Source organism: Vicugna pacos, chromosome 2 (genome assembly GCF_048564905.1).
Source record: "Vicugna pacos chromosome 2, VicPac4, whole genome shotgun sequence".
Taxonomy (NCBI): domain Eukaryota; kingdom Metazoa; phylum Chordata; class Mammalia; order Artiodactyla; family Camelidae; genus Vicugna; species Vicugna pacos.
The window spans coordinates 59233598-59256457 of NC_132988.1; the positions used below are offsets into that span (position 1 = coordinate 59233598).

At 37.8% G+C, this 22860-nt stretch overlaps 1 long non-coding RNA gene across 6 annotated transcripts in view; it reads right to left on the reverse strand.

Moving 5' to 3' along the window:
• The window catches only part of LOC140686450 (uncharacterized), a 266956-nt gene that overhangs the window by 204272 nt on the left and 39824 nt on the right, over positions 1 to 22860 (reverse strand). For 5 of the 6 annotated variants that reach the window (XR_012060285.1, XR_012060283.1, XR_012060281.1 and 2 more), the window contains exon 1: positions 298 to 441. The exons of the other annotated variant lie outside the window; for it this stretch is intronic. This is a non-coding gene — a long non-coding RNA (uncharacterized lncRNA). Of the gene's footprint in view, positions 1 to 297; positions 442 to 22860 lie in introns of those variants that run through there. 6 annotated transcript variants of the gene reach the window in all.

Genomic DNA, 22860 nt, shown 5'->3' on the forward strand with positions numbered 1-22860 from the left:
TGTTAAGCACAGATCCTGATTGATCAGTGTTCCCTACTGAGGAAAGAATAAAATAATCTAAATAATCTAAAGAAAATAACCTCAAGGTTGTAGGCCATTGCTTTGAATATATAAGTATTTTTTAAACCTTCCGTCACCTAGCTGTTATATGTTGTCAGTTTATAACAGCAACTGCATTCAGCTGCTAAAAACAGAGTTCCAACAACAGAGACTTAAAATTCACATTTTTCTTACATAACAGAAGTAAACAGTTGATGACATTGATTCAGAAGTTCAGGAATATTAGTACTGAAGTACCTGTGATGCGCTTGATATTTTTTTCAAGGTCCCACGGTGGTTGCTCTGACTTCGGCCGTCTCAGCCCAAGTCAGGAAGGTAGAAAAACAAGGCTTCCGCCTGAGGCAGCCCTTTTAAGAGCTGCCCTGGAAGCCTCAGCCAATGGCCCAGAGCTGCCCTGGAAGCCCCAGCCAATGGCCCAGAGCTGCCCTGGAAGCCCCACCCAGTGTCTCGCGATTATGTCTCACTAGCTACCTAATTGTAGCGGGGTCGTGGAGATGTGATTTTAAACTGGGCATATTACCGTGACCAATAATATAAGAGCGCTATTACTCAGAAGAACAGAGTTGATATTAAGTAGGCAACTAGGAGTCTTTGTAGTCTCCTTCCCCTTACACTTGAGGGTCTGAAAAGAACAATCTCAAATTACCATTATTTGATCACTTTCAATTCACTGCTTAATAAATGTAGGTTCTGGCATCTAACTTCTCTGTAATTGTCTGTATTTAATCCTTTTAACAATTATACCCCTCTACCTGGAGTGTTTATAATTAAACCCCTTCTTTTAAAAATCACTTCTGTGCTTTATAGCACAGTATTCAATACTGATTAACCACTGTCAGGTGACTCCTCCAGTTTCCTGTTTTGGTTCTTTGCTCCTCTTCCCTTCTTATTTCTATACGTTCTTTCTAGCAATACCGTTCACACTTACGACATCAATTTTTAAATTACCTACGTACCTTCTAAATCTCAGACTTAAATTGCTAATCGCCTATGAGTTACTGCCTTGATTTGCCAAATACCTGCTAGGTACCGCCACCTGGGTAGCTTAACAGGAAAACAAGATTCAAGATTTTCAAACTGAAATTCTCTACCTCCCCTTCTTTCACCCCCAAATCTCCCATATTTCCTGTCCCAGCTGATGTTACAGAATTAGTAAGAATAAAAGGGGAAAAAAGACATGACCAAAAATTATAAAGCCCCTATATGGGTCAGAATCAATGTTAAAAAGTTTTTATGCCCTATATAATTTCCTTGTCACAATAACTTTATAAGACGGCACACCTCAGGAATGGCTTGATTTGGTGGCTAAAAGATTTCATTAAGAATCTGTCAGCTTTGTCCTAAGACTGGCCCCAAGATGATTACCAGCTGCAACTGAAAACATGTATGCTTTTCCCTTTAGTACAAAGGGAAAGTGTTTGCCATCCCAGCTATTGACTAAAAGTTCTGGGCTTTCCTCTGCGTGTATCAACTTCTGTCAAGTTCCCCGAACCAATCACAGCCAGAAAGAGTTTATGTTTTCACTGACTGGCTTCTGCCTACCCAGAACCCTATAGCTCCGAGGGAGGCAGGGAACTCAGGAACTGAAATGTGGACTCATTAACTAGAAACTTCTTTAAAAGCTTAAAATTAAAGAGCCACCCTAAAGGAATGGAAAGCCCTGATGAGATCTACTCTGTATGACCACATTGTTTAAGGGTCTCACTTGCTCAATCTAGCTTAACCACATAGTTTGAGGGTCCCTAGTTACCAAATTTTATTTCTGCAGAGTGTTTGTCCACAGAGCAGAACAAACTGGAAAGCAAGCAGGAAAAGAACAGCCAATGGAAAGAGGACAAGAAGCACCAAAGAAGATGGATAAAAGAACCCTGTTAAGACCCCAAGGACGGGAGTTCTTGCGCCTGGTCACCTTGGCCCGAGGCTCCCCCAGTTGATCGCCTTTCCCTTGGGCAATAAAAGGCAGCTTTTCATTCTATCTTTTGCCTCCGCTGTGAATTCTTTCATGGTAGAAAGGCAAGAGCCCACACTTTGGGGGTTTTCCCCATGGGGAGGCCCCCCTGCCCACTAACAGCTTTACCCAACCAGAAAGCAAAAGTGAATACTGGAGAGGCAATGAACCATGTCAACAATGAAAGTTAAAGACTGAGTAAGGATATTTTAATTACTGCTTTATAAACATTATCAAGGTTAAGGAATATATCACTATCACATAGGAAAAGAATATAGTAAAGAACCCACCACATTTACATATCCATGAGCATATTTTTATGCTTCGAATAAAAACTATGGTAACTAATTCTAATCTGGACTTTGTAAATTGACAGTGTTTTTCTACTAAGAGTTCTCCTGTTGAAGAAAGTTAAATTGTCCTATCTGTAGGAGCTCCTAAAAATCTTCCCGAAAAAAATGTTTCTCTATAAAAGGTTAAATATTTATGGGGGAAAATATATATCCAATCTATTATTCCAAGGAATTACCCCTAATTCTATTAGCTTGCATTCAAGATCTTAAGGGTATTAGAATCCATTTTGCTTGATTAACTCTTTGTTGACATAAGCAGAATATTCTTTTACATGTGGAAATAAATAGGGGAGCTCTATATTTGAGGGGGAGGAGTCCTAGATTAAAACAGACTGCATACCACACATACCAATCCCTTTTTTTTCCTTTTCATTTCAGTAAACAGCTTCCCTTACCCCTAGAGGAGTCCTTGAGAAAGCAGAACATATGGGTAGTGTGTGGAGAAACTAGAGGGTAGTTTTTGGCTTTTGAAGAATCAGGTTTTACAGATATGGCTTCAAGTTGTTGGTATGAATTATTGGAAATTCCTAGATCATTAGCTATATTCCATAGGAAATGCCCAAATGAATTCTAAATACAATATAAGTGATTTTTTGGATTATCTGCTTTTGTTCCTCTCCAATAGCTTAGAAAATTAAGCCAACTGCATGTGAATCTCTTATTCACAACTAGACAGAATATAGCCTCCTCTGAATTATTCATGCTAATTGTGGGCAAGGAGAAGAAATGTCATGAATAAATTAAATTCACAGATGAACAAAAATATCTATATTGTCATGGCATATTGCATTTATCATTGAGAGAGAATATTTCATAACATATTATATTTATAATGTTTTGTCTATTAGACTTGAAGTTTTGAGGGCACCCAATGATAAGGAACTGAGGCAGACACCAGAACTATAAATAAATATAAACTAACAAGTCACAGTTGGTCCTCTCAAGAAATTTATTGTTTCATGAAAGACACAGCTAAGAATACTAAGGTTTACAAAACAGTAAGACAGTCACTTCAGGATACAGGGGCAGAGGGACAGGGAGCTTTGGGGAGTCAGGAAATTCCAAGGATAGGTAAATGAGCTAAATGTTAGAGGATAAGTTATCCAGACAGCTGATAAAAGGGCATACGTGGGATAAGACGACCTCATGAAATTGCTGGATCATGCGGCAGTTCTATTTTTAAGTTTTTGAGGAAACTCCATGCTGCTTTCCATAGTGGCTGCACCAATTTACATTCCCACCAACAGTGTACAAGTGCTCCTTTTTTTCCATAGCCTCACCGACAGTTGTTATTTCTTGTCTTTTTGATGATGCCCATTCTGTCAGGTGTGAGGTGATAGATATCTCACTGTGGTTTTGATTTGTATTTCCCTGTTGATTAGTGACATTGATTACCTTTCAGTACCTGTTGGTCATTTATATGTTGTCTTTGGAAAAATGTCTATTCACTTTCTCTGTCCATTTTTTATCAGATTGTTTAGGTTTTTGCTCTTGAGTTGTGTGAGTTCTTTAAATACAGACCCCTTGTCAGATATAAGATTTACATATATTTTCTCCCATTTCATAGGTTGCCTTTTCATTTTGTTGATGATTTCCTTTTGCTGTGCAGAAGTATTTTATCCATTTTCTTGTTTTTCCTAAATCCTATTGGAGGCGACACCTCCCCATTTTTCTCACTTAGAGTAACACCACTGTAGGAAAGTCCTTTTTAAATGTACTCATACCTCTCAAACATGTACTGTGAATAGTCACTACCTGTTTGGCAGCACATGCCAGAACTGGTAAGAAGAGACGAAAGGGACAAACTCATCCACTGACTTGATGTCCAGCTGTAACAGAAGGTGGAAATGATCTGTGACTAATCTCCACTTGCTTTGGTACAACAATGATGAGAAAGATAAGAGTATCAAAGAGATGGCTGTAAGAGGACAATTCCACACATTTGCTGGCTGAAATAATGGAAGTATCAGGATTTTTAGCACATGTTAATCAAATAATAATGGGAAATGAGAGGAGGAGAAAGAAAAAAGCAGTAAGTTATTCTTCTTTCTTTTTTGTTGAAAATAATTCTCAGCTGTTTGGAGTCTGGGGCCAGTGTTATTTACCATGGGAAGGAAGGTTGTTGAACAAAAGAAAGGCCAAGATCGTGCCTGATTTTGTGTGTGGTTAAGTGGTGAAACCACCACCCTTCCCCACAGGGTTCTCTCCAAACTATTTCTACAGAATGACAGGAAGTGAAAAGGGAAATGCGCAATCCATCCCAAAGTCTCCCTTTTGTCACTTTCCAAACAATGTCTTCAGCCCAGAAACGAACATTCATTACATTTTGTCCTGGCAGGAAATGAATCTCATTAGATCCTATTTTGTTCTTGGCCTTGTATCACCAATATCACCAAAAGCAATTGTGATTTTGCATAAGATATTATATGTAGGAAATCAAAATACATTTATACCTTGTTTCCATGATGTTAAAAAGCAAAGTCAACTCATCATATGAATGGGGCAGGCAAACACAGGATGAGCTGGTCACATCTGGTGCCAAAAAGGAAGGAAGGATTTTTTTTAAGCAGGTTATGTCAAATGGACGAGGGAGCCCACCAGCAAGGGGTTCCACTGATCAAAACTGAACAATTTGAATAACAAAAATAATTACCGTAGTACTGGGTTATAACCCAAGGTATGATATAAATATCCCTGAGTCCATACAGATATAAACACATGACTGAATAAATAAACCAATGGAGAAGAAGAGACAAATCTTTCTTACAGAAGAATTCCAAATAAGTTACGGAAACATTCCCTCCAGGAAATGGAGCTTAACCCACATATTGCTTGAATGTGGGGTGAACTTAGTGACTTGCTTCCAAAGAATAGAATAGGGAAAGGGGAAAATAGTAACTTTACAGTGGAAAAATGTGTCAAACACTACCTTAGCCAGAGGATGAAGTTTAACATCATCAGTGATGAATCGTGATGAGAGCATGCACCCCCGATGTGAAGTGATAACTAGGTGAGATGTATACTGAACTCTCCATACTATCTTTGCAACTTTACTGAATATCTTAAAGTATTCCGAAAGTAATATTGTACTCAAAAAAAAAAAAGGACAAGTCAACATTATAAAAGCATGTGGAATGAAACTATTAAAAAGCATTTATTTGACACATGATACTCAAGAAAGTTTTTTTAAATGTGTGAATTAGGTACACTTTAGAGGGGAAAAAGCCAAAGATATACGATGAAGTTTTTATGCATAACATTTTAAATGTTTCCACTTTTTTGTGACAATTCAGGAAGGCTTCCTATATCAACTTACTACCTTTTCCTAAAACAAACAGAAGAATAGTGTCAGTTAAGTGCTTTCAAGGGTAAATTTTCTCCAAGCTATATTAAACCTGAGATCATTATGTAGGAGGATAAAAGCGTCAAAGATTTTGCTCCAAGTACTCACATGACATTCATTATTTGATTCGAATCCGCCTGCAGCCCCCCTTCCTTTTCTGGTTAATTCGCAGTGTTCCACGCTCTCTTCGCTGTTGTATGCTTTACACCAGGTGAGGTCTTGCAGCATCATTAACTCTTCTGTTTCTCTTCCCCGCCACCGCTGCTTTGTCTTTATTCTGTTGCTGGGAGAGAGAGCAACAGAATTGGGAGGAGGGCTTTCTTTCCCTCATTAATTTTATAAATTTTGATTCGTGTTGTACAGTCTTCAGAGTTACTTTGATCAGCTTAGTCATGTTTCAAGGTTGATGTTTCTTAAAGAGTGGTGTGAAATTACTGAATAAAAAGTAAATAATAATAAATAATAACATTCATCCTCTTTCTCCATTAACCCTTTCCCTGGTTCTCATCCTTGACTCTAAGAACCCACTTCCCTTACCCCTGGGGAGAGAGAGGAGCTCTCTCTGTTGATTGAGAAAGATTACATCAAACGTTGCAAAATGTTCCTAGTTATAACCCTGAGCTCTAGGGAATCTTCTGATCAGACCCAGATTTGATGTGTCACCTGTAGACACCTGTACACAATGAAAACTTCCCTATCATTGAACCAACAACCACAAAACGAAAAGTGGCGTGAAGACCAGCTGCACTGGAACCACCTGGGGTGTTGATTCTTGACCTAGACCTATGAACTTAGAATCTCTGGGGCGGAGCCAGAAACCTGATTTTAACACTGGCTCCCAGGGGACTTTTTTGTCCATCAATACAGGAGGTGGACATGTCTCTGGATGTCACAGAGGAATTATCACTCTTAGTTTTAGCTTCCATTTATGGAAGAACTTGAAATCATTTTAGCCATTTCTGAACTCCAAGTGGATACTGAGGTGCTCCCAAATTCAGAGGCTGAGAAAGCTTCATTCTTGACTTTGTATTTGGAAGAGTCTATCAGTCTCATAACAAAGTACTCATAGAAATAAATTTTCTTGTGATTGTTTTTCAACCTCAGCACTTCCAAGGGCTGTTTTCAAATAAGGCACTTTCCAAGACCTGGCTTCAAAAGGCTGTATTAAGTACTGTTCTTACATATCTAAACATTATTTCCATCTACTTGCTTCACTTTCTTAAATGGATTTCTTGCCACATTTTCTAGACTAATGATAAAATACCAAGGGTCACGTACATAATAAAATAGAGAATTAGACTGAATCTATCTGAAGAATAGATCATTTCAGCTGACCCCACTTGGTTAATAACTCCCTGGAAAGATTTTTTTTTTCTCAAAGTTAGAATAATGTGAAAAGTATATGTGGTTTATACTCATTCCACGTTTCTTTGATGGATTGTCTGCCTCATTGTGACACATTATTCCCATTTTCTTCTCATTTCATTTAAAATGGTCATGTTGTCTTTCATGCTAATTAGCTTTGAACAAGAAAAATATCTCTGTACACGTAATAACCAACTCCAATTGGCCATTATGTCATTAACTTCATGCTTTGGAGACATAATGACTGCCTGTTACAACAAAGCAGAGCTGGTGTAAATTAAATCTCAACGGGTCATTCATTAAAAAGGCATTGTAAAATGTCCTGAAAAATAAACTTCTTTAGCTAAATTTAATGGTATTTTTCCCATAAAATTTTCCTAATGTTGCCCTTGTAGTTCAAACACATCCATTTTAGTCAATTTCTAAATTCTTTACTCAAAAATAGTATCTTAAAAAAAGAATTTAATGCTGATTAGACCTTCTGACAAAACCAACCTAAAACATCATCTTTAATGTTTCTAACCAAATGCTACTGAGAACTGTACAGATATTTTTGTGCATGGATTCAATATTCCCTAAGAAAGTAAAATGCAAAAAGCTGATCATGGCCACTGAAATATCAAATTTAATTATTTCCTAGATACTAGTCATTTTTAAAGCAAGTAATTCATTCCTTTACTATTCTGAATTCTGAAGTAACAATCTCAACCAGGTTACAATGATTAATAAAGACCTTTATACAAAAACCTTTCATAATCTAAAAACCCTTCTGGCATTTTTTTTTCCTGTTGGGAGATATATGTGTTTGCATGGTATTTGGATCTATTTTAGTATATATAAAGGGAAAGCTTTCCAATTATAGATCATATAGTAATTTAGTTACGAATTTTTTGAATAAAAATTCTTCCATTCAATCATTCAACAAAAATCGTCTCAACTCTTTTGAGTGCAAAGCACTACACCAAAACCTTTGAGAACAAATGTGAATAAGGCAGACATCCTCCCTGCCCTTATGGAGATTGAAAACTAGTGCTATTAATTCACTTCCAAAAATATAATGACTTTTTGTCATTTTTGTGCTGGCTGAGTTCACCTCATATTAAGCAATAAGATTTTTTAGTACCTAATTGTTACTGTTTCAACAAATAGGAAATTTTAAACATGGTAGAAACCTACAGCACATGTTATACATAAAGTTATTAGTGAGCATTATGGGTTTTACAGAATTTGTGGTCACTGCATTTATGATATAATTTAGTCAACTATGTGGTAAGTTAGAAAACAGAAAAGTATGTGAGAAGTGTATCATGCTAAGTCTATGATATAAGCCACAATCCCCCCCTAAATTAGGAGACACATTATTGGGCAAGTTTATCTCTGTAAAACAGAAAGATAAACCCTGAACCCAGAAGTTTCAAGATCTTTTCCTTCCTATGAAAATAATGACAGGATGTAAGTAAGTGGAGGAGGAAAGGCTATATCGTCCTCTCTCCCATGAAAGTGTAAAGTTCTTAACTTCCTATGATTGTTCCTATTTAGAACGTTATATTCTGTAAATTATTTGAAAAAGGAATTTTTTAACATTTTTTATTGATTTATAATCATTTTACAATGTTGTGTCAAATTCCAGTGTTCAGCACAATTTTTCAGTCATTCATGGACATATACACACTCATTGTCACATTTTTTTCTCTGTGAGTTATCATAACATTTTGTGTATATTTCCCTGTGCTATACAGTGTAATCTTGTTTATCTATTCTACAATTTTGAAATCCCAGTCTATCCCTTCCCACCCTCCACCCCCCTGGTAACCACAAGTCTGTATTCTCTGTCTGTGAGTCTATTTCTGTCCTGTACTTATGCTTTGTTTTTGTTTGTTTGTTTGTTTTTGTTTTTGTTTTTGTTTTTTAGATTCCACATATGAGCAATCTCATATGGTATTTTTCTTTCTCTTTCTGGCTTACTTCACTTAGAATGACATTCTCCAGGAGCATCCATGTTGCTGCAAATGGCGTTATGTTGTCGGTTTTTATGGCTGAGTAGTATTCCATTGTATAAATATACCACCTCTTCTTTATCCAGTCACCTGTTGATGGACATTTAGGCTGTTTCCATGTTTTGGCTATTGTAAATAGTGCTGCTATGAACATTGGGGTGCAGGTGTCATCCTGAAGTAGATTTCCTTCTGGATATAAGCCCAGGAGTGGGATTCCTGGGTCATATGGTAAGTCTATTCCTAGTCTTTTGAGGAATCTCCACACTGTTTTCCATAGTGGCTGCAACAAACTGCATTCCCACCAGCAGTGTAGGAGGGTTTCCCTTTCTCCACAGCCTCTCCAGCATTTGTCATTTGTGGACTTTTGAATGACGGCCATTCTGACTGGTGTGAGGTGATACCTCATTGTAGTTTTGATTTGCATTTCTCTGATAATTAGTGATATTGAGCATTTTTTCATGTGCTTTTTGATCATTTGTATGTCTTCCTTGGAGAATTGCTTGTTTAGGTCTTCTGCCCATTTTTGGATTGGGTTGTTTTTTTTTCTTATTGAGTCATATGAGCTGCTTATATATTTTGTAGATCAAGCCTTTGTCGGTTTCACTTGCAAAAATTTTCTCCCATTCCATAGGTTTTCTTCTTGTTTTACTTCTGGTTTCCTTTGCTGTGCAGAAGCTTGTAAGTTTCATTAGGTCCCATTTGTTTATTCTTGCTTTTATTTCTTCTAGGAGGAAATTTTTGAAATGTATGTCAGATAATGTTTTGCCTATGTTTTCCTCTAGGAATTTTGAGTAATTCATAATAATCTCAGAAATTGGTTTTTCATTCTGAGATTAATACTGTATACAGACATATTAAATTTAGAGTTTAGCCATTTTTTCCACCTAAATAATGAATTCAAGGATGACCTAGAAACTGCTTTGTTTCTCCCAACTTTTAGTTCGGTTCAACCTTCCCGTTCACTGCTACTAGTTTAGTAAAGGATTTCTGCTGGTCGTCAAGGAAACTGAAATATAGAGAGGACTGAAGATGTTGATAATCTCGTTTCTCATAAACCTGTAAACAAGAGATAAACTGAATAGACAAAGCACAAATGCATCTACTGTCCCATTGGAGAAAATAGGTTTGAAATTATCCTACAAAGAGGCTCTTCAAAAACAGGGCCTGCTGTTTTACAAAAGGGAAAAAGGAAAAGTGAGAATGTGAGGGATTCTCTAGAGGTACTGGGATAAACAAGGAAAGAAATGGAACATGAAGAATAAGAGTAAACATTCATTACAAATGCAGGAGGAATCTTTTTTCTTTTCTAATTTAAAAATGGGAATCATGAGCCTGCAATTCTGCCCATCTTCCTTTGCCTTTTTGTCCAGCCAGATAATTGTATTCAGTAGTACAACATGAGCAAATTTCAGGAAGGTTTAATGAAAACAAAATCTCCACAGTAGCATTTTCATATTTCACTGAATGGTTTTAGAAATATCCAGAACTGTAAGATAGTCAGGTAAGTGGGGGCACCAGGCAGATAGGTGGAGGAGAGGGAGGATGGTCCAGAAGATGGTGGTGTGCCCGCCTCCAGCACAAAGGGACTTTACTTCTTCTAAATGAGTGCCAGCAAGAAACCAGTTAGAACCCAACAGACACGACTGCGTGGTAGCAGAAAGGATTTAACTGGAGACGACCCAGTGTTCGTTGTATTATAATTAGCACCGTGGGTTGGGCCCTCTCCCACAGGTTTTCCTGTGTACACTGTGGGTGAAAGCATGTGCAAAGGAGATGCGCACGCCTAAGCATTCAAGGGATGTGAACCGTCAATCAACCACAAGAACGCCCCTAAAGCCAGGACATAAGGCAAGAGAAACAAAGGAGTGGCACCATTTTCCTCTCTTGGGTTGGTCCACCTTCAGTTCTTCAAGGTGTACTATGCTGACTTTTGCTCTACTAATGAAATCCTTTGTTTACAACATATTTAGTCTTTCGTTTAAATTCTTTTTCTCGGGTAAGACAAAGAATCGAGGTTTTTTACTTCCTTCCCCGTGGTAACAGAACTATCATGTTGTTAAAATTCTCAAATGAACTTAAAGGTATAAAAGTTTTAATTTCTGAGTTTTCAATTTTGAAATTATAAAATGGACAAGAAATCTTTGACCCAAAAGTAGGAAGAGGAGGAGGAGAGGAAGAGAAGGGAAAGGAGGGAGGGAAGGAAAGAAGGAAGAAAAAATCAAGTCAAAGTTAGGAGTAGGGATGAAACAGGAAAAAAGCAAGTATGCAAACTAACAACAAAAAGAAGAGATACCAAAATTCTTTCAATTATTTTACAATTTAGATCAAAATAAATCCTACCTAGATAGATTGACTAGATAATTGACTATAAGATATAAAATAACACTTGTTTATACTCAATTAAATTGAATTGACATGATTGCATATGCTTTCTATGGTCCTTTGTCCCACACTGCTAATGTCCATCTCTACCAATACTAAAGCTGAGGTCCTTGAGGCCCAAAGTATAGATATTTCTGTGTATTTCTCCCATGATCCAAGCCCTCTCTCCACAGGTAGCCAGCAGAAAACAAACACATGCTCCAAAGACAGAAGTAAAATAGACAGGAATGGGATTGATCTTTTTACAGACTGGGGAGAAGTACCTTTTCAATCTTGAATTCTTTGCTTCTTTTAATAGAGTGGTGGGGTTCAGGACACACCACCCTCAGAATATGGCACCTTGGCATATTGAATATTTAAGCTGAATGAGTTTGAGAAAATAGCACAAGCAGGAAGGTCTCTCTGACCCTTCTCTGAAACATCATAAAAGCCTCCTGTGAGAGGTGCCCTCCCTATACTCAGAGGAAAGGAGCATCCTCATTTGGGAAGACAAGTGGACACTGAGAAGAATCTGAACAAACAGCCCTTGCTAAGTTTCCCGCAGTTTACTACACCCACCACACACTCCCTAACCCATCATATCCCTCCATGGCTGTCCCTTCTTCATCAAAGCTAACAATATAATGCACAGGTTTCCTTCAGGTCTTCATTTCCTTATGAAGGCTCCCATCATGTAAAACTCATTTTAATTAATTTGTATGCTTTTCTCCCATTCATCTGTCTTTGTCAGTTGAATTTTCAGACTCAGGCAGAGACACTAAGAGAATGGAGGAAAACTTTCCTCCTCTGTAAAAGATACATGCTCATATCTCCTAAAGTCAGTTTTTTTAGATGTCCTCCACACTGAATAGTCTTAAAACTAGGAAAGTCTTAAAAGTGGTTTAACAGAGCTATCAGGAAGGTTTAAAGGTTTAAAAGTAAAGTTCAAAATCTAATTAGGTTAACTTAGAGTTCCTTTGACAGATTTTCTTTAAAATGAAGGAAGGCAAGGGAAATGGAACAATATAAAGTGCAAAGGCTTTTTCTAGGATAAAAATGGCTCATCCAAAAGCAAGTTTGATGGCCCACATATTTTTTAACAACTAGTTTAAATTGCTATGTGGAACATGCTGCCCCTCTGCTGCTTGGTCCCTCGGTATCCATGTGTTCTGCATCTCAGTGGTCACCATGTCTCCTCCCTACTGGTGGGCGTCCCTGCAGGACTGTGAGAGGCAAAAGAGGACGATCCCGAATTCATGGCTAATTTAATGTGCAGATATTAAATCATTAGTACTTAGTTTCAATTTTTTATAGAAAAAAAGGTAACTTTAAGTAATTTTAAATTTAAATGATTCTAAAAACAACCATGCAAGTCTGTACCACGCTTCACCATTTATAAATGAATTTTACATTTTCGTATATGATCATAAGTACAAATCACGAAGCAGGCATACAGTTATTATTTTCACTTGACAACAAAGGGAAATCTGACTTATAGAAGGTTTCACTTGTTACATCTAAATATTTAACTGCAAAAGCATTCAATAACACTTAGAACTGCTCGTTTGTCTCTTAGAGATTCTTTTTATAAACTACATGGTGATCATTGGATGGATTAGAACCTGCTGTAAGCTATACAAATTATCTCCTATTGTTGCTATATTTAGTGATGTAAAGGAAAAGAATTCAATAATTTAACTAGAACTCCAATATGAACAATATCTGCCCTAATAGGCTTTACTCTACTTAAGGGGCAACTTAATTTTTGGTATAACCAAAAAATTAAGGAAGTCAAAAGAATTTAATAGCAACATTTGTATACATTTTAAGATCAAATCATTACTAAGTGGCCATGGAAATACATTGTTAATATTCTTACCAGAAATTGCCTATTATCCTGTATGCTTCACCCAGAACTAGTACAACAGGTAATAAATTTCCTTTTAACAAAGTTTAAAAAAAAAATTGTTTTCCATTGCTATGACCAAATATTCTACTACTAAATGTCAAAAGGTGAGAACATTTGTTTGGAATGGTGGAAGGACAGCTTCCTGAAAAAGACACTAGCCAACTACACTGGAAATTTTGCTCTTTAAATGACCCTGTATAAATCCAGATTCAGCACCTTGTCCCCTTACCTACCACATAGATAAAATGGCAATATTCTTATTATTCTTTTCTGCATCAGTCTTGATACATTTTATAAACACATGTAGAAGCTGAAATTTCACATTCGTATTTCAAAAATAACGATATTATTTAAAAGGTGAATCCAATGTTATTAAACGTGTGTTTGAACCCTGGAGTTCAATCATGTAGCTCCCATGGGGAACATTTTTCTCCCAAATGTCACAAGGGCTTTGGGTCACAGATTGTCTTCCGTTGTTTTCCCTCCTGTCCTTGTCAAGATCCAGCCATACCAGCGGGGAATGGAATCAGCAGGGCTCTTGGTAGCCAGCTTCAAAAGGGCCACCTCTTCACTAATGAGGCACTGAGAGGGGACAGCCACAGAGCCTGATGAAATTCTACTATGAAATCTTTGATGCTTCCAGGTACATTTTCCACTAGAATCAGATGAATACATAAAATCATGAAGAATAATACAGTCGAACTACCACAGCCAAGTAGAACCACAAGATAGAGACACAGCTGTGAAACTGATTGAGCTCGATACAATTGGTACTCCAATGTTTTCAGAGTGTTAAAGTTTTAAACTACATTGGCCATTATTCTCATTTTCCAAAAAGTTGCCTTAGAAACCAAATGAAAATCATTTTCTGGCCTAAAGATTCATGACTAACAAGATGAAAATATTTTTCTAATTGAAACAGAAAACTGAATGATCTGACATCCCACCAAAACACACAGGCTAACTTTGTGCCAACAAAGGTTCTGTAGATACTGTGGTGGGAAGAGGCTCACCTCTATTCCCTGCTGCCAGGCGAGCACCTGCTTGCGGGCAGAACGTGCATCAGTGAGCACTAAAACTAACTTTGAATCACAGGCCTGTGGCAACCCTGGGGTGGGGGAAATGAGGGTAATAAAGAACATTCCTTTACATTCTTTTCTTTAGCATAACTCCATCATGATATATCTAGTCCATGCTTCCAGTTAATTGGAAATTATAAACCAGGTAGCTTCAAATTTCAAACCTTGAGTCCAGACAATTTAAATGTGGGGCAGAGATTGTCTGTGTTGTCATTACGAGGGCTTAGACCCGTGGGCTCACTGGGAGTCCTGGTGCTGCTGACCAAGAGCCCACAGGCACAGCCTCCTGGGAAAGACTTCATCACCTGGCTTTGGAGGAGACAGAACATTCAGATCTCCTCTTGCTCCATTGTCTAGTCTAAACCACATGTGGTTTGAAAAGTTATAAAAGTTATCAGGAGAGAATTCCTACAAGAGAAAAAGAAATCGATTTTAAAGAGAAAAGCTTATGATACACTGGGAGCACAATGCTGGAGTGCTCTGACACCAAAGTTAAGGTTCTTGGGGCCCTGATAAATACTTCTTGCTTGGAGCATTGCACACAACCCCCTAACAGGACTCTGTGGGTATTTCAAATACTCAAAAACACTCCCCAAACATATAACTTTAAACAGAGTCCTTGCACTTTACATTATTGGGAAAATTGGAGAAACCTCAAAGAGGTCAAAGGATAAACTAGATAGTGGTATTAATTTCCACATTTAGACGGCTGTTCCACATTTGGATGTTAGATGGCTGTGTAGTTTATAGAAAATACCTAATAAAGTACTTGAGGTGAGGAGCTATCAGGTCAACAATTTACTTTCGAATTGTAGAAGAAAATAAAAGTTCTTGGCACTAAAGTTGAAACTTTTTGTGAGTTTGTAAGTTTAAGATTGCTTTAAAAACATGTGTATATAATTATATATAATTTTATTATTATAAATGTATGTATAGCTCTATGACCTAGCTTAAACCTACCACTCTAGCACTTTTATTCATTATTCCCCCTCATAAATCCTGTACTCCAGTCAGCTAGTTTACTGGCTTTCTTCTAACACAGCAGGCTGCAGACTAGCCCACCGATGTGACTCTTCCCTGTTACCTCCACCCAAGAAGCTTAAATAAATAAATAAACAAACAACTGCCTGTCAAATTCTACTCATCCTTGAAGGCATCTCCTAAATGACATCTCCTCCATTAAATCTTCTACTAGACCCTAGCCTAATGCCTCACACACAGTCTGCGCTAAAAATGCATCTAGCGAAAAAAATTCAATCACTTAGGACTTGAGTGGTTAGAGATAAGCTCACAGAAATTGTACGTGAGCCAGACCTTTCAAGATCAGCAGAAAATAGCAGTCCAAAGGTAGATAAATACTTAATTTTTATTCTACAAACAAGAAATAAAGAAGGAGATCAAAAAAGGAGCCATAAAGGGGTTATCTGAAGGTAGATTTGGGAATGCACTTTATTGATCCATGAGAAAGAGTATAGAAGAGATTCAGATCATTGTAACTGGAAGTATAAAAACTTAGCCCTACAATATTTAAGGACTGGCTAATAACCTAGGAGGCTAATAAACCAAGGAGAAATAAAGAGATTTTTTTCATGTGTAAGCTGTTGAACAAAGCAAGACAAGATTTTTTATTAAATATAGGAAGTGTCTCCATATTTTATTTTGTTCAGTATCTCAAAGGAACACAGGGTTGGGTCACAGGCAAAGATGAGTGATCATCCTAAAACATTGTGATGGGAAGAACAGCCAACAAAGAATTACATATTCTGGCTGTATAGTTATTCTGGCTAAACCACTCTCCTGGAAAAAGATGCTCTAAATTGAAACTATATTATTATTCATCATTATAAGAGCCCAAACACATACCTTCCAAAGAAACAAAGCATTCTTGCTTCTCCCTGTATTTCCTGTATAATAAAACCTAAAAGACAATGATGCATCACTCCCATGTAGCTAGAACAGTTCATCAGAGAATTACCAAGAATTGTCCAGACATTACTGACCACTACTTTAATATGAATTTAAGGAGACTTCCTCATGGACAGGGAAAAAAGGATATAAGCAATTTCAGATTTTGAAGGAAAATATTGGAATAATGCCAGTTTGCAAGAATCAGCAGTTTGCCAAATGAAGGTCTCGCTCAGGAAACAAAAAGAAGCAGTTTCATAATCAAACAAAATTGCCAGCCTGAAACATCTGTCACTTCACCCTTAACCCTGCACTCTTTCTCTACAACATTTTAGGAGATTTGGTATTTCTATGAAGCTGTGGATCATCTGTTTCTTTTTCAATTCTTTCATTCCACTAACAATTTCACTACAATACCAAAGTAACGAATCTCCTAGGAGCCTCACAAAGAAATGCATTTTTGCAAAGATTTCCCAAGTAAAATATATTGGAATTGATCCCAGGAAGCTTGGCAATTCTCCTTTCGTTGATGTCATCCTGTTTCCCTGTTTCCAGCCTTTTTCACAGACTGGTCCCTTGTTTTCCTTACTAAATCTCTTTCTGTTTCTCACAGCAGTCTCCTGAGACTAGTGTGACTTGAGGAGAAGATCCTTGAGATACCTTCCCTCCCTGAAATCCTGCCATCTGTGAGTATGAGGGGTTCGTGATAAGATCATAGAAGTATCCATAGCAAGTCTTAGGTCCTTTTTGCTTTTCCTCTTCAAAACCTAAAACTAAACTTAAACTCATTAGGCAAAAATAAATCATGTGACCATTTTTTTTCAAATTATCATTTCCTTGGGGTGCTTCCCCAGAAAGGAATTAAAAAGAAAAGGGCCCATTTGCACTCTAGGAACAAATAATAATGGCTTATAATGACCATGACAATAAGCACCAGCTTATGGAGTCTAGGGCTGAGAATAAATCAGGGTGGGCCTAGTGTGAAACAGGCAGTGGTCCTGATAGGTGGTAGGCAGAGGACCTAAGGAGAAATGCAGTGATTTCTGTCACACTTTTCCATCAATCTGTGGTTTGCTTTCTGTGGTATTGTTTGGTAGTGAGCTTTAAGAAATCTCTTCCACATACATGCTCCTGTTCTCTTACCTCTTGATCTGGAGATCAGCTAGATGTTACAAAGACCAAGAAGAAGAAAATTACGTCTGAAATGTGTGAAGAAGAACTTAGGAAATATTCAGTCTATTTAATCTATTAGAGTGAGCACACTAAGCCTAAGAGATCGATAATTGTTGTGGGAGGGTTGTGCAGGAACACACTGCAAATTGTAGTAAATCTCTCTCTGCATAAAATATTTCCTGAACTGAATTCTGAATGGCAGAGTAGATACATCTCATATGTATGAAGTTGATGAGATCATCTCATGTCAAATTCTTTTTTTTTACATTTTTTAATTGAGTTATAGTCATTTTACAATATTGTGTCAAATTCCAGTACAGAGCACAATTTTTCAGTTCTACGTAAACATGTATGTATTCTTGTAACATTTTTTTTTTCGCTGTGAGTCATCTCAGATTCTTACATAAGGAAAGAAGAATCTCATTCTTTGATCTACAAACTGGAATATTCTAAAGACGATTGTGCCCAGAAAAAAAAAAATCATAAATCATGGCTTCAACCAGTCTTTTGAAAAAAGAGAAAACGAACTTGAAAGCAAATGTTAACATTTTAAATAGCCAATTAGAAACTAGTATTGAAAGTCAGCTGTTTTGTTAAAACAAATTGTAAGCAGACAGGGTAGGGGATCCCCAGAGGAAAAGAACCAGACTTGGCTTCAACCTCTCTCTCTCTCTTTTTTTCTTTTTTTCTTGACATAAAAGAAGCCATTTTGGCCAAAGCCATTTTGTGATCTTAGCCTGGCTACCATCTTGCCCTTCAACAGGTCAACAGGTCTCAGCAATCAATGATCTTAAGGGAACAAAGGAATGCAGGAACAGAGAAAAGGCAGTCAAGCAATAGTGCAGTGATAAAACAGAGTTCTCATTCCTCCTCAAGGAATATTCATAATAATATATCTTTGAGTTCTGCAGGAACTAAGGTTCCCATCCAGGTGGAGTATGGAATGATGATGGCCCTCTTGATTTCAATTAACGCATCAACCCAAGACTTGGACTCTGTGGATCTCTGCCCTAATTCTATGCTGAATTGTCTGTTCAAGCCCCCTTGTGACTATGCATGTACTTTTAGCTTAAAACTTCCCCAGTTTTGCTGTTTGGGGAGATATTGCTTTGGGAAAGATCCTCAGTGTTCCTCTTATTTGCTGCAAGTGATAATAAATCCTTCCTTCTTCCCCTCTTTGACTTGGTTGTGTCTTTTGGCTTGACATCCACCAAGAAGCAAACCCAGTTTTGGGGTAATAAATTGTATGTTATATAAAGCATGATTGATTTTGTTACATTATTGGTGGGGGGTACTTCAGAACTTGTTCCTTGGTATGTAGAGTTGGATATTAAATAAGTAAAGTTAAAGGAAAAAACATTCTAAAATTCACAGAGCTGAGCAGTATTATGTCAAAATATACTATACTTCCAATTGCTCCAATTATTAGCAAGTTTTTATTTTTAGTTACTCCCAATTAAATTAGTTAAGACAGTAAATAATAGCATATTTGTAGCAAGTGTTTCAAAGTTAATGAGAATTATTAAAGATAATTTTTATCACATGCCTTCCCCACAAAGCCAGGAGATTAATAACTAAATAGGGATGTTACCCACAGCTTGGCTGCCAGGAAGAATTATATGAACTAATTAACAAAAGACCTTGGAGGAAAGTGGTCTCATTTACAATCTTGATAAAAATGAGGGGAGAAAACATACCACAAAGGAAGAGATAAACAGATGATTCTGTGAACTCTCCTTTCTTTATAATACAATATATCATAACTAAAATAAAAAGCAAAAGCTAATAAAACAGTATCAGGAAAAGACATGAAATTGAAAAGAAACATATAAGAAAAAATTAGTAAACAAATAAATAAAAAATAAAAGAATTGGAAATTAAAATTTTGAAAACGTGTTATACCTAAAAGTGTGCAAAATAAAAATAAGGTAGTATCTATGCTGGTAACGTATATATGTAAATGGATAAATATTGTAGAAATCATTTTTACTATGTAGTCCAAAAATTATGTAGACAGTAGTATTCTTTGTATAGCAATCTCATCTGCATCAAATTTTCCTAAGAATTATCTGACGGAAAGAATATCTATACTTCTTGCAAAATTACTTATGGTAGTGTGAATGAAAAGTACTGCAAACCATATCAGTAAACAAAGAATGCTGAAACCAAGTCATCAGTGGCTGCTGCCACCCCCCAGTGAAGACAAGCCTGCAGCCCAGCCTCTGCAGCCACTCACAATGGTGCACTCTGAGGGGACTCAGAATAAGAAAGGACAGGATACTGGCCCTAGATAGCTAGGTGCTTGTCAAAGGAATGAACTCAGTAAGTCCAAATGTTTGCTCCCTCTCGTACATAGAAAAGCACTGAATTCTTTAACTTGAGGTGCCTGGTTTTCTTTAGATAATGAGTAATCTTTTATTGTTCCAACTACCTGGTCTTTGTTGTAAAGCTCCTATATATCCTAGCCCCTCCCCTACCTCTTCAGAGCAGTCCCTCAGAGGATCTGAGAGGCTGTCATCCCGGCTCAAGTCCTCCTGCCAAACGAAACATAACTCTCAGCTTTTAGGCTCTGCAGTTATTTCAGTCGACAGCAGCAAAAAAGACTAGATATTTAGCAACAGGAAATGAGTAGTTAAATTTTGATCTGTTGATTTGATGGAATAGTATTGGGCAACAACTAAAATGCTATTTGTGAGGATTCTGTAGCAACATACCATAAATGCTAAGTGTAAATAGCTATCGGAAAACTATATAGCTGTAGTGAACAGAGAGAAATGTAGAAAAAGAAAAAATTTTTGAGTGGAAATATTGCTCATTCTGAATCTAATTTTTATCCACATATTGTTATCACTTATTTGAGGAGAAAGATAATACAGTGGAAGACTGCTCAGACTTCTACTGGAATTCAATCATTTCAAGATAGTCAAATATAAGCTCTTCTAGTTAAACCTGCATTATAATTTATTTCAGAAACAATATCCTTCGGTTATATATGTGCTGTGACATTACATTCAACAAAATATTTGATCAGGGCTATCAATTCAGGTATAGGAGATTTCACAGGATGTTTCACTGAACTAACTGATGTTTTGGATTCTAGAATGAGGTCTGAGGTCTGGTGCAGGTGGAGGACACCAGAAAAGGCAATACAGACAGAACCAGTGTGAAGGAAAAGCCGGGCTGGGCCAACAAGATAACTCACAAGTCTAAGAATGTGAAAGAAAAGCAGGGCTGGGCTAACAAGATAACTCACAATTCTAAGTATAGGAATACTGATCTGAGTTCTGCTGGACTAACTCGTAAATCTAAGTTAATTAGTGTTGGTTTGCTGATTCCCTGTTCATGTTTTTTTTTTGGCGTTGTTGTTTTTTTTGTCGTTGTTGTTTTTTGCTAGCCAGCTGGATTTTCAAAGAGATATATCTGGCTTTGGAATGTTGGTTTGCGGCCTCCCTGCCTCCACTTTTGTGATAATGGTGCTGCTAAAGCTGTTTCATGCCTATTGGCCAAATACCCCAAGCTTGTACGTAACCCTATAAAGCCTCATGTGCACGTCTTGGAGGTGCTCAGAGCTTTGGAGCAGAAACCCCTCTGAGCCCGCCGGCATAATATATCTGAGTACTCCAACCCTCCGCGTGGTGCTTGTTTCTTGGCTGGCCTGTCGTTTCCGTAACACCAGAACTGTCCTAATTAGAAATCATCTCAGGGTGCTTAGAGAAGAGAAAGTGAAACAGATATCAGAGCTCTCCTCTATATCCTTTATAATTTTATCCTGCATAATATCCTTTATAATTTTACTTGTATGAGTATGTGTAAAAATTGCTGCAGGAAATTCATTACAATGCCAGCTCAGTCTGCCTGTACAAATCCTTCGGTTGCTTTTGAAAAAGCCCAAGTTAGTGATTTGTCTCTAGATATTATACATAAATATCCAAACCAAGTATTAGAGCAGGGGTCAAAAGCTCAAGGCCTAGGGGGCTAAAACTGGCTTACAGATGAATGTTTGGGTGGACACATTCTGGACAAAAGTTTGAATTGGAATGCTGTATGGTGGAGCCAGCAGTCTGGACCAATTCGAGCATTCTTGTCATTTGCCTTGTCGACTGAAGTAAATGCGCAGCCTAAAAGTTGAGAGTTATGTTTCATTTGGTGGGAGGACTCGAGCCGGGATGACAGCCTCTCAGATCCCTCTGAGGGACTGCTCTGAAGAGGTAGGGGAGGGGCTAGGATATATAGGAGCTTTACAACAAAGACCAGGTAGTTGGAACAATAAAAGATTATTTGTTAACTAATGAAAACCAGGCATCTCAAGTTACAGAATTTAGTGCTTTTCTATGTACGAGAGGGAGCAAACATTTGGACTTATTGAGTTCATTTCTTTGACAAGCACCTCGCTATCTAGGGCCAGTATCCTGTCCTTTCTTATTCTGAGGGCCTTCAGAGTGCACCGTTGTGAGTGGCTGCAGAGGCTGGGCTGCAGGCTTGTCTTCACTGGGGGATGGTGGCAGCCGCTGATGACTTGATGGTTTCAGCATTCTTTGTTTACTGATGTGGTTGCAGTATTTTTCATTCACAGCCTGGATCCCAGAGCCATTCAAGCTGACACATTTGACACCTATATGAGATACAGATTTTTGGACTCAGAACTAGTGGGAAAATGAATGTGTTCTAAACAGTCTTGTGAATAGACCCCAGCTCAACTTTCCCTTCAAGGCCTGGGGCTGTGGCTACAGAGTTTGATTTCCTCAAAGCAATGTAGTTGCCAAAGTTGGGGAAGTTGTATGGCCTCGCCCCTGCCCTTTCTTCTCTTAGCCCAAGGGGCTGAGACATTTTGCAGCTGTTGTCTTGGGATCAAACCATCAGTGCAAGGTTGGAATTTGTCAGCCTTTGGTAAGTTGAAAAAGCCAGTGGGAGTCCCTTATCTTCCTTCTCTGCCTCCTACTGAGAGAAGCAGCTCTCAGCAACCCTTAACTGACTATTAGGCAATAATATTCAAACGTGATGATGTTGGCGTATAGGGAGAATCCCTATTTAAAAGAAAGACACAATGATTGTGAGACAGGAAGGGGGCAGGGCACAGCCTTTCAAGGAATGCCACAGCAATTAACATCAAAATGGTGAAAGATTCAACCCCCAGTAGGCCTTGAGGCTCAGGATGATGAGACTTTTAACTTCTAGTAGATTTTGAGCTTCATTATATGCTCATTGTAGTATATTAACATGGTGAATAACATGCCCACAGGCACCGTGGCAGTCCCAAGGCTAGCCACAAAAAGGTCAAAGAGTGGGAAATGGCCAACTTCCTGGAAATCCCAGCCCCTTCCCCAGGCTACTTAGACTGGTCCTTCCACTTGTTAGCATATGAAGCCA